Raw genomic sequence first — 12,106 nt, 5'->3', positions numbered from 1 at the left:
CATATTGAATTGATTTGAAGCATTGATCATTGAATTGTGGTCAACCCCATTACAAGAACACTGGCTGCCCATCTCATTGATCAACAAACACCATGATATTAACTTCCCTTTTTGGCCTCCATTTTGGAAGCAATTTTTAAGAGTTAAAGAATCCTATATGGAAATATCACCATTTGTCCTACTTTAATGCCCCTTGTGTTACACCACTAAAGCTGCATGCATTTGGTCCAAAGCATAAGAAAATATTCCAATGTGTCTTATTAGTATTTCTTGACATTTTGATTTGACTCTATATTCTTACCTTTTCTTTTTTTTTGTTTTTTTTTTGAGTTGTTCAATTATATTGTAATTTTCGTGCTTCAAAAGTTATTTTATATCAAAATATACCCTTTAATTTCAATCTCCTTGGGTTATCAACAGATTCAACACATGCCTATATTTATTGTGCACAATCATTCATTTGATATGATTTTGCTCATAATTTTCAACAATATTTTATATGCATAAAACTAGCTCCATATAAAAATTAAAATAATTAAATTACTTTTAATAAAATATAAAATAATTTTTCTTTAAAAAATAACTTTTTATCATTCTAATAACAATTATAAGATAGATCCCCTTTTTCTTGAGTTAAGTCTGCAGCCAGTTTTATTTCCTTAGGATTTTTTTGTGTACCCAACTTAATAAAGATCTAGTTTAATGCATTAATTTAAATAAATTTTAGATGATTAAGAATAGTATGCACTTACCCATTGAGATAAATATCAAACAAATAAATAAAAGGAGAATTTATATTATTAATCTTTGCCTCAAAATCAGCATCATACATATCAGAAATAAAAACATTCGAGTTATTATTACAAAACACAGACTCAAACTTAGGTGTATAGCTCTGAGTGCTCGGCTTCCAGCTTGCTGATGCTTCTCTCATGCTGATTGCTCCTATCCCCTCTTGAACCTCTTGTATCAGCTTGGGCAGCTCTGCATCCTCAGTCCAGGTGCTTGATCCCTCCTTGATGAACTTGGTTTCCTTGGGCCCAGAATCTTCATCCTCATCTTTGGGCTCATATCCTAACCCAAATCTAGTAAGCTGCTCCTTGATCTCTTGAAAGGTGCCATGGCCCTCAGCATTTTTTCCCAGGCCCATAGCAGGAAAGAACTTCATCTTTTTTATCATATCGGTTACCTTTGAGTCCATCCAATTTTTATATATGTCTACTACTGATTTATTAGGTATATTATATTTTTACTTTTAAGGTATAATAACTTTTATATAAATATAAGATATATTACTTTTAAATAGATCCGATGTAGTCTAGGTTGGGTTTAGTGGCCCATTCTTTACGAGCCCAAAAATAAAACGCTAGCTAACATAAATCTAGCAGATTGTCTGACGTGGCAACAGATAATTTGTCTTTTTTCTTACTTTACCATAATCTTTGCCTTTAAACTACCGCTAAAAACCAATTCAGTAGCACCGCCACCGCCATTCGCCGGTCGCGGGAGCTCCGGTTGCTATAAATTATCCGGTGTAAATCTTCGACTTCCAGGTACTTGCAATGGATCTTTTTCTCTAAAGTTACCACAATTTACTGTTATGCTCTGTTTGGAAGGGGAGAAACTGTGGGAAAGGAATGAAAATCGAAAAGGAAACTGAGTCCTTGTAGTGTAGTATCTTAAACTCTTCCATATGCAAGTGATTGAAATAAATGACTAGGAAATGTTTGATTTTAGTTTACTCAGCTATACAATTACATATAATATTTTATCTTTTTCTTATTTTTAATCTGCATATGTTTTTGTTGTTATTATTGATTTTACTTACTGTTAGAATTAGTATTTATCAAAAGAAAAGTGCTAATTTGGATCATGCTGCAGTTTTGAGAACTTTATATCTAATGATAGTGGCAATAGGATGATGATATGATGATCAATTTGGAATAGAATTTGGGTAAGAACAGAAGTACCATTTGGTGTTGCTTCTTAGATAATCTAGATCACTGATGATTTTCATTTGCACTCTTTCTTTTTAGCATTTTTTGGTGTGGATTGTGGAATTAAGAAATGTGATTAAGTTGGATGATCACTGTGAAATCAGTTGGGGTATAATCTAATGCTGTGTTTGGACTCTTCAGATATTCCATTTTAAATGAACTGACTTCTTGTGTTTGGGTGGAATTTAAAGGAATCAGTTTTCTATCCTAAAATTATGATCAATATGTTCCATTTTCTTGATGCTTGTTCAAACTGACATTAGTTAAGATTCTGATAATACATATTTATTGGTGTTAATCTGGCAACTTTTGTGGTAATAGTACTTCTGGAGGTTAACTAAGTCAACCTTATAAGCATGAAATCGTCTTGCAATAGGAATGAAATAATCACCTTTTTGAGCTACATAAGAAGAATAATTAGCTGAACCATCCTTGTCATATTATCCCTATTTCTGATCTAGTGGGAAGTGGGAACTGCATTTGGGGTCAGAAGTAGCTTTGGCCTTTGGTTACATGAGGAAGTAAATTTCATTGAGGTTTCTTAGCAGCAGGTTTTTGAGGGGTGAGGGAGGGCAGTGAAATGATGGACAATGGGTAGCCTGAGATGCCACAAGTTACAACTCTGTTCAAGGATAAGGATTAAATTTGCCTATCCACAATTCCAGACCAATCTTCATTACAAGCAATAGGAAACTATCTAGAATATGTAATGAGAAATTTGGCTTTCATAAGACTTGTTCCGCAGAAAGGGAGAGGGTCAGGTGAATTATTTGCTTTAATTTCACTGAATAATAATAGATACATAATACATCTATAAGAGGTAATTCATTTCATGCACTCTTCAAATTCAATACCATATATATTGGTGTATAGGGGAAATCATTTTGAGTGGTAATCAAAATCAAAATACTGTGTTTTGCATCAACTGAACAATCGTTGATACTGCTGTAGAGGAAAAATCACTCTGTTTTGCATGTTGGCCATGTGTTCCTCACAATTCACATGTATCCTTTGTGGAGTTGTACTAAGAGAGCGTCCATATGTGAATAAGTTTTTTCAATCATTTTCTTCACTAATTTCAAAGCAGGAAGGGAGACCTAAATATTGCACAAATAGACCAATAATGTCAGACTTGATTTCTTGGAATTTCATCACATCTGGACTGGTCTTTTCCTTGTTAGCAAAGAGCTACAAGATCAAGATGTCTGCTGCACAGGATGGGATCTTAGGGCGACCCAAGGCAGAATGGACTCCAACTCGCGATGCTTATCTGGTTGAGCTTTTTATCGAGCAACATAATCGAGGAAGAACTGCCTACAATGAATTTAAAAACGAAGTGATGAGGTCTGTTGCCCATGATTTTAATAAGAAGTTTGACTTGAATTTGGAGGAAAACCAGATTAAAAACCATTACAATGTAATGGAGAAAGATTACGGCATTGTTAAAATCTTGCTTAGTCACACTGAATTTGGCTGGGCTGAAACACACCAAATGGTCATCGCTGACGACAAAGTTTGGGGTAGCTACATATGGTATGTAACTAGTTTAGATCTCATTCAATGCATTGAGAGAAGCTGAGTGCACGTTATTGTAGGTTCAAAGTGAAGCAAGGCCATTTCGGTGAAAAAGCTTTCCTCTGTATAAAGAGATGTCCATATTATTTGAAGGTGAATGACATTTCTTTATTACTTGTGTTATTCAATGTTCTAGGATTTAGTTACATGCCTGGTACAGGAGAAAGAGTTACTGGGAAATTCCTGGTTCCAAGTGGAATATCTGTAGAAACTGAAGATGGAAACAGCAACACAGAAACAGTGCAATCTTCAGAGCCTATTAACCTAGCTACACAAGTAGTTGACGGTAGGCTTGATTCTGATTCACTAATCTGCATAAATGACACAACCAAGGAAGCAGAAATCTTTTGCTGCATCAGCAAGAGACATTTGAGAATGCTTTATATGATATGTTCTCAACAGCCACATTGAGAACTATACAAAGGAATGTCATTAATGAGAAAACTATTTATCAAAAGTGCCTAGAGGAGTTGCCAAAATTGGAAGAGTTGAATGATATTGAGTTTACTAAGGCTATTAACGTTCTTAAAGGTGATAAGAATGCAACTGCATTCATGACAATTAGAGGTCCTCGACGCGTGATGTTGTTGAAGTCTGTATGGCAAGCGTAGTAACCTTAATTATACAAAGCACCTAGGGATTGTTTCCCGTGTTCATGCTCTCTCACTCACGTACAAGTAGCGTTCACCCTCTTTATTTTATTAGTGACTCAATTTTATGTGAGTAAAGGAGCACTACATTTTTATGTGAGCAAAGGAGCACTAAATTTAAGTGCTCCTAGTGCACCTTACAACTTTCCTAAATTGCCCTGTCTCCTGATCTTAGGAACTCGGCCCAGATATATACATGAGAGTATTGTATATGTTAATTATGTCATGTATTGAACCTTGTTGGCTGTGGAAAGTTTGTGTCTTGAATCAGAAGCATGAATCACTGATGGCTATATTTATGTGTAGATCATGTGCTATGATGAGATTTTCAATTTTTGGTGGGGAAGAAATGGAAAATTTTATTTTTCAAAGCTTAAGATAACAGCCTAAAAACGGTTATGGATCAACGGCCAAGACTGCAAAAACCATAAAAATAAAGGCACAATTAAAAAATATCCAAAGTCCAAACAAGGAAAAGCAGATATCCCCACACACACTCTCTGGCCTGGCTTCCCTCTTGACAAGAAAAGTAAGTTCTTATTCACTCTCAAAGCAAGCTTCTCCTCATTAATTCAATTCATCTTTCTTATTTCTCTTCATCAATAATGGATTGTCTCTTCTCTCTCTTTGACACCTCTCTTATTCTCCTTTCGCTTTCGTCTCTCTTAGGTACTGTAATTACTCATCATTGCGGTATATAAACACTTTATGATTTCATTAAAATTGATTATTTTTTCTTCTTCATTTCAATTCTCGCAAATGTTGAACCAACTTCTATCAAGCTTATGAACAAGTGTCGCTACACAGTATGGCCTGGCTTGCTATTCGGCATCGGCATTGCACAGCTTCCCACCACAGGCTTTGCACTTAAAAGCGGCAAATCAAAAACCATAAACATGTTGAAAAATTGGGAGCCAATGAAATAAAAAGCCCAAAACTAAGGACTTGAGTGAAGAAAACTTTTATTGAAAGATGACTAAAGTGATATTTTACAATTCACTCTCCCTTTTCACTCACGTGCACATACACACACAAGGCACCACTGACTCACACACTACTCACTTGCACTCTTTCACACACTAGTGTTTCCCTCACTAACACCTCACTCTACTCTCTTCACTTGCACAAAACACTTGCATGCACAAACACCTATTTATAACACACTAAGTCGGCAATCACAACAAAAATGGCCACAAGTTAGATAGAGTAATAGAATCTTCTAGTGTGGCGGCATGAGCTTTTCTAGCTTCGCTGATGGAGTCTTCTAGCATGGTGGTGATGAGCTTCTCCTAAATTCTTGATAATTCTGCAACCTTGTAGAATTTTCTAGAGGTAGAGAGAGGCGGTGATGGAGTCTTCAATACTCCCCCTCAACACCGACTCTCATTTTTCATATCAAGTTGTTCTCAAAACTTGATAAATTTGATAGGATTTAAACTCTTCGTGAATATGTCAGCAATTTGGTCTTGCATCTTAATCGAATGTAGCTCAATCTCTCCTTGTAACACCTTTTCTCGAACAAAGCGATAGTGTATCTCTATATACTTTGTTCAAGCATGGAGCACCGGATTCTCCACTAGGCATATAGCAAATTGATTATCACAATTTAGCACCACAGAACAATCAATGATTTGATGTAGATCTTTCATCAATTGTGATAGCCATGTACTTTCTTGAGATGCCATTGCCACTGCTCTATACTAAGCTTCAGTAGTTGATATTGATGTTGTAGGTTGCCTTTTACTACACTATGATGCTGCACCAGATCCAAGGCTAAATACGTAACTAGTAGTTGACCGTTTTGTATCATGGTCGCCTCCATAGTCAGCATCACAATATCCGATAATCTTACAAGCTCCATCTTTCTTGTACATAAGTCCAAAGCTGATAGTACCTTTGATGTACCTCAATATTCTTTGCACAGCTTCCAAGTGAGTCTTCTTTGGATTCTGCATGAAGCGACAAATAACCCCATGGCGAAAGACATGTTAGGTCGAGTCATGGTTCGGTAGATCAAACTACCTACCAATTATCGATACATTGTAGTATCCTCCAAATCTTTTCCTGCTTCAGTGCATAGCATAGCCTAGCATTAGTCTCCAGAGGTGTACTGATTTGCTAGCACTCCATCATTCCAAATTTCTCTAGAAGGTCTTTAGCATACTTCCTTTGGCATAGGAACAAACCATTATCTGTGCGTTCTACTTTGAGACCAAGAAAATGTCTGAGTTCTCCAAGTTCTTTCATTTGAAAATGAACAGATAAGTTATCTCGTTTTTGGAGAATTTCTTCTTCATTATCTCGTATTATGATAAGATCGTCCACGTACACTAGCACTATTGCTAGTTTATCTCCTCTAACTTTGACAAAGAGACTTGAGTCAAAAGGTGTTACCTTGTATCCACTTTGCACAAGGAACTCGGCTATCTTCCCATACCATGCTTGTGGTGCCTGCTTTAGTTTATAAAAAGCTTCTCTCAGCTTACAAACAAATTCAAGTCTGTCTTGATTTATGAATCCTCTAGGATGCTCCATAGAAATATCTCGATCAATTTCTCCATGAAGGGAGGCATTCTTCACATCTATTTACCATAATTTACAAGACTTATTAGCAACTAGTGCTAATAAGACTCGAACCGTAGCGTTCTTCGCTACTAGACTGATTTTCTCATCATAGTCTAGGCTATATTGTTGAGAAAACCCATGAGTAACTAGGCAAGCCTCGTACCTCTTGATCGAGCCATCGGAACGAGTCTTTACTTTATAAACCCATCGGCAAGATATAGGCTTGACATCCTTTGACTTTTGAACCAAGTACCATGTTTGGTTTTGTTTTAGAGTATTAATTTCTTCTTCCATTGCCTTTTGCCAATTACTGTTGTTGTATGCTTCTTCGAAGGTAGTAGGCTCCTTAATTTTATCTACTTCAGCATAGGGAGAGCATTGACATACCTTGGATTTGGACGCTTTACTTTACTAGATATTCGAAGTTGAGGTTATGCTTGTTCAACTTCCTCATGTTGGCTCGGATGAATATCTTCAGGGGTTTCATGATGTACACCTGTTTACCACAGGCTTCTAGATCATTCTTGGTTTTGTGAGATGGATTGTTCTCCATCATCAGTGGTTAGCCCTTCGTCAGCTACCTCTTGAACATCGTTTTGTTTATCTTGTTCTTCCTTGTCCAGCTTTTCATGTAGCTTATCTTTTAGCTCTTTGGAGTCAGGTAACACCACTTCCTCTGAAGACCACTATGATGACATTTCATCAAAGACAACATTTCTTGAAATGTAGCATCAACCGGTAGTGGGATCGCAACGTCTCCAACCTTTTCTTGCATTATTGTAACCCACGAAGATACATCATCGTGCCTTTTTATCAAACTTGCTGCGTAAGTGATCAAGCACGAACACATAGCAAACACAGTTGAAGACCTTTAGGTGACTAACTGTGGGCTTATGATTCCACAACTTCTCCAATGGGGAGTTGAAGCCTAGCTTTGGTTGTGGCAAACAATTGGTGATATACACCATTGTCTTCATACATTTAGCCCATAAACGTCTAAGCACATTCTTAGCATGTAGCATGCTTCAACAAATCTCTGCAAGATGCTGGTTCTTCCTTTCTATGACTCCATTCTGTTGCGGAGTCCCCGGACAAGTCAACTGACGCCGTATGTTTTGTTCTTTTAGATACTTCGTGAACTCGTCTGATATGTACTCTCCACCATTATCAGTATGAAAACATCTAATCTTCTTTCGAACTTCATTTTTGACCTTTTGCTTGAATTCCTTAAATTTGATCAAAGTTTCATACTTTTCTTTCATAAAGAATGCCCAGTGTACCCTGAATAATCATCGTGAAAGTCACCATATATCGCATTCCACTAGTGGAAGGATCTTTGACTCGGCCGAACAAGTCTGAATGGATGAGCTCTTAGGGTTCTTTTGCCTTGTACTTTGACTCCTTGTATGGTAACTGATGAGTTTTATCATACTGACATCCAGCGTAGACAATATCGTAGTGTATCTCCAATTGAGAAAGGCCTTTAAGCATTGACTTCATCATCATAATCTTCGACTTTTGATAGCTAACATGTCCAAGTCAAGCGTGCAACAAGTCCTTTCATTTTTCAACTCTTTCACCCAATTTTCTTAGAAATAAATCTTTCCCTCTTATTTCTGTTGTAACCCACACCAAGCCCTTTTACTATTAGGCCATAGAAATAGAACCTTGGCAACAACAGATTATTCTGGGTCTGATCAAACATTTGCAGAGAAACATTAAAAGACAAAATGAGTTTTTGGAAAAGTGGGATTGAAGATGGGAAACGTTTCAGAAGCCGATTCAAGACCATGTAATTGAGAATTCTTGGAATAATGGCAATGAAATGGGATTGGCAGATCAAAACAAAGAGACAAGATATTTTTATGTTAAAGAGATTGATATTATTTGTGATGGAGAGGAGATTGTTCAAAAATTTCAACCTGAAGTTTCAAAGGAGATTGTTCAAAAATTTTAGCCTGAAGATTCAATCCAGCAAAGTTTTGAAAATGATATTAGTGGTGCGAATGGTGGGAATAATCTAGGTTTTGAGAATGAGAACAATGGAGTTGAATTGGGATTGCCAATTCGAGAAAAGTACGTTGTAAGCCAAGCTGGGACTCTGGCAATCAAAAACATATTTCTGCAGGGTATTGGATGGAGCATGTATTGATGGATCGCTGCTATATTGCAACTGTGGTAACTGTTCTAATAAAGATGAATTTCTGCTTAACGTGAGTGTGGAAATTGAGGATGTGGTAACTATTCAAGATGCTTTAGAATCTCTCACCAAGGTGGACCAAATTGCAGTTTTTGGTACAAAGTTCAGAGGTGACAACAATAAGGAGGAAGTATGTAAGGAGCAGCAATTTATGATAGACCAGGCTCCTACAATTGCTGCTTTGCATTTGAAGAGATTCAAGGTAGGGGAACCATCTTTTATTGAGAAGATTGGCAAGCATATAGAGTTTCCATTAGAATTGGACTTGAAACTCTCCACCAATGGCAGTCAAAGAAGTAATGATAGTCGGGCACATTTGAAGTTTCATTTGTATGCAACTATGGTACATAATGGATTTTTATCCACTTGTGGGCATTATCTTTGCTATATGTCTGGGCATTGTTTTTGCTATGTGCAGGCCTTTCCAACTAGATGGCATAAGCTAGATGACTCAAAGGTAATTGAGGTTGCTGAAGAGGTTGCTTTTGGGTTTCATGGTTATGATTTGGAGTTGGGTTCCTCTGAGATTCTGTCGTTGAAGAGAGAATGTACGATGGTTGATTATAAGACTGTTATGTGCAGAACATTTTCGGCACACATTCCACTTTGGTCCGGATAAAATGGTTCTTGCCAATTGAGTTCTAGCATTCAAGTGCAGCTTTCACTTTAGCGTTCAAGACGCTTGCAGAGCAGATTTTTTTGTCTTTTATTCATGGAACCTTCACATTCATTGTTAAGGATAAAAATGATCTCAAGAAGATGGAAATGTCATGATAATGAAGAGAATAGAGCTATGATAAATGTATAGGAGTGAAATATTATAAATAGGGAGCATTATAACTAATGAGGGTCAGCCAAAAATTAAATAATACAAAACACTTCTCTGTCTCTTCTTCCTCTCTCGCTCCCTCTCTCCTTTTTCCTAGATATTCTTCCTCTGCTATTTTGCTGGTATGGGGTCTTGGAAACTCTGCTATGTAACAGCGTATGATGTGACAAGACCAGTACGTACACGTGTGCCAACACCGACTATGTTATAATATTTTGACCGCCACCGTATTCCGGGCTAAATTACTAATTAACCTCAAGAGCAGCGTCTCTTTTTCTGTTTATATTGCAGAAATGTTGGAGGGCAATTTAGTAAGTAAACAACAGGATTGACATGCTGGCAGGGTCCAGAAATTTCGGCTGATACTAAAGTAGAGAATAATCGAGGTGTGATGATGATAGGTGAGGAACAAAATAAATAATTGAAAGGTGACATTCTCAAGTAACTATAAATAATGATACTACAAATCTGCCAATATAGAATAATAATTCAATGTGGACATACATACCACGCTCAGGCATTTTTTCCAAGGTGGGGCTAGATCAAATATTTATATATAAATTCTTTACTTAATATGTAATTATGCGCCCATCTCATATATAAATATTTTTAATCTAACAATTATTAAAAATTCACTCTCACACGAGATGTGACTTATATTAGATACACCAAAAATCTTGACATTTAGCACTCACTTATTTTTCATGCATTAATTTTAATGGCTATAACTCATTCACATTAAAAGCTAGCTAGCTAGCATTGCATCTTTTGTTGTTGATATCATAGATATTGCTTTAGGAAATGTTTAGGTGACTTGTTGCTTTTGTTAGTATGGGTGTCAAGATAATACTCAAACTATAGTCCAAGTAAAATTCATTAATGGGTCTTAATCAAATGTAAACCGTAGTTAAAAGGATTTGTTTTTCAAGTTATTTGAAATGGTTTGCCAGCACTTTTTTTCCCTACTCCATGGTTTAAGATAGCATATAATTAAAAGTTGAAAACAATGAAATGGTTGTGGAACTATTGGAGCACATGTTTATGTGCAAGCTTTCCTGCATTGAACAAAGTTAGGCATGTTATTGTTTTCCTGGATTAATGAATTTTTTTTTTAACATTGTAAAGTGGTACTTGAGTCCATATATATTTTCTATGGAAATTGCAGCCAGAAATTGCTGGGTAGACGAAAGGATGGAGCGACGCTTCCCCTGGTGAATAAGACTATGATGTACATGTCAAGCAAACATGCAAGCAGCGCATCATCCTCAGGTGTGGTTCCAGTGCAGCTTATTGCTGGTGCAGCCTCTATAATTGAGGCAGTTTTGCTCTTTTGGCCGATTTTATTACCCTTGTAACAAACATTGGCCTGGATAGTTCCAGACAGGTAGTAGCACAAATTCCAACTGAAGAACAGAGTTATCTTTGTCAATGCAGTGCCAGCCTCTTTCACCTGGCATTGTTGACTGGTTGAGAGATCAAATGACTGAAGTGCTGCAGAATGGCAATGTCTGGAGGAACTTAAAAATCAGGAGTGTATATTCCTTCCTCTATATCTTTGTTGGATTTTTGTAATTGGGAATACATGTCATATTGATTTTTTGGAATATTGTATTTCCATTCCATTCCAATGCATCAATTTAGTACGTATAGGTTTTGGCAATGTCAAATCAAACAATTGCTTCTTCTAGTAGCAAAAATTTCATGATCATTGCAAAGGATTTTGGCAGTTTACTTATGAGATTAAATCAAATACTGGAATTATTGATTTGTGGTGACTGCTTTTCTCGCATTATTTTTTTTTCCTTGCATAACTTGAATGGTGAATACATTGCCTATCCTTCAAAATCTCTTGAGATTGCTTTGTTTCCATTCTACAAATCCCAGCAGCAGCCTTTTTTTTTTTTTTTTTCCTTCAATCTTCTTTTCTTTTTCTTTTATTTTTACTGTATCGAAATGGACAGATGTTCTTTATTGCGACATTTCTTTTTTTAATTTTATTATTATATACTTTTCCTTGAAATTTTGATAAAATATTTATAATAATTTATAAATTATGATTATATAATTTTCTTTTAAACTTTTATAGTTAGTTTAAATTTTTATTTATTTTTGACTTATTTAAAATAAAAATAATATAATATGTTTATAAATATATACAATTATTCATTTATTTTTTTATTTATTTATCTTCTTAAAAATTATATAATTATTATTTTTTCTTAAAGAAAAATTAATAAGGTTATTTATTACTTTTTAATTGATTTTAGATTAATGTTTAAAGAATTCTCAA

The 12,106-nt window shown here is 35.8% G+C and overlaps 1 pseudogene; it reads left to right on the top strand.

The window, feature by feature from the left end:
- The first annotated feature begins 1,341 nt into the window (after window positions 1-1,341).
- LOC110647845 (uncharacterized) lies at window positions 1,342-4,527 on the top strand (annotated as a pseudogene).
- The last annotated feature ends 7,579 nt before the right edge of the window (window positions 4,528-12,106 follow it).

The sequence above is a fragment of the Hevea brasiliensis genome, chromosome 1, assembly GCF_030052815.1.
Source record: "Hevea brasiliensis isolate MT/VB/25A 57/8 chromosome 1, ASM3005281v1, whole genome shotgun sequence".
Classification (NCBI taxonomy): domain Eukaryota; kingdom Viridiplantae; phylum Streptophyta; class Magnoliopsida; order Malpighiales; family Euphorbiaceae; genus Hevea; species Hevea brasiliensis.
This window is presented reverse-complemented; position numbering and strand designations above follow the sequence as displayed.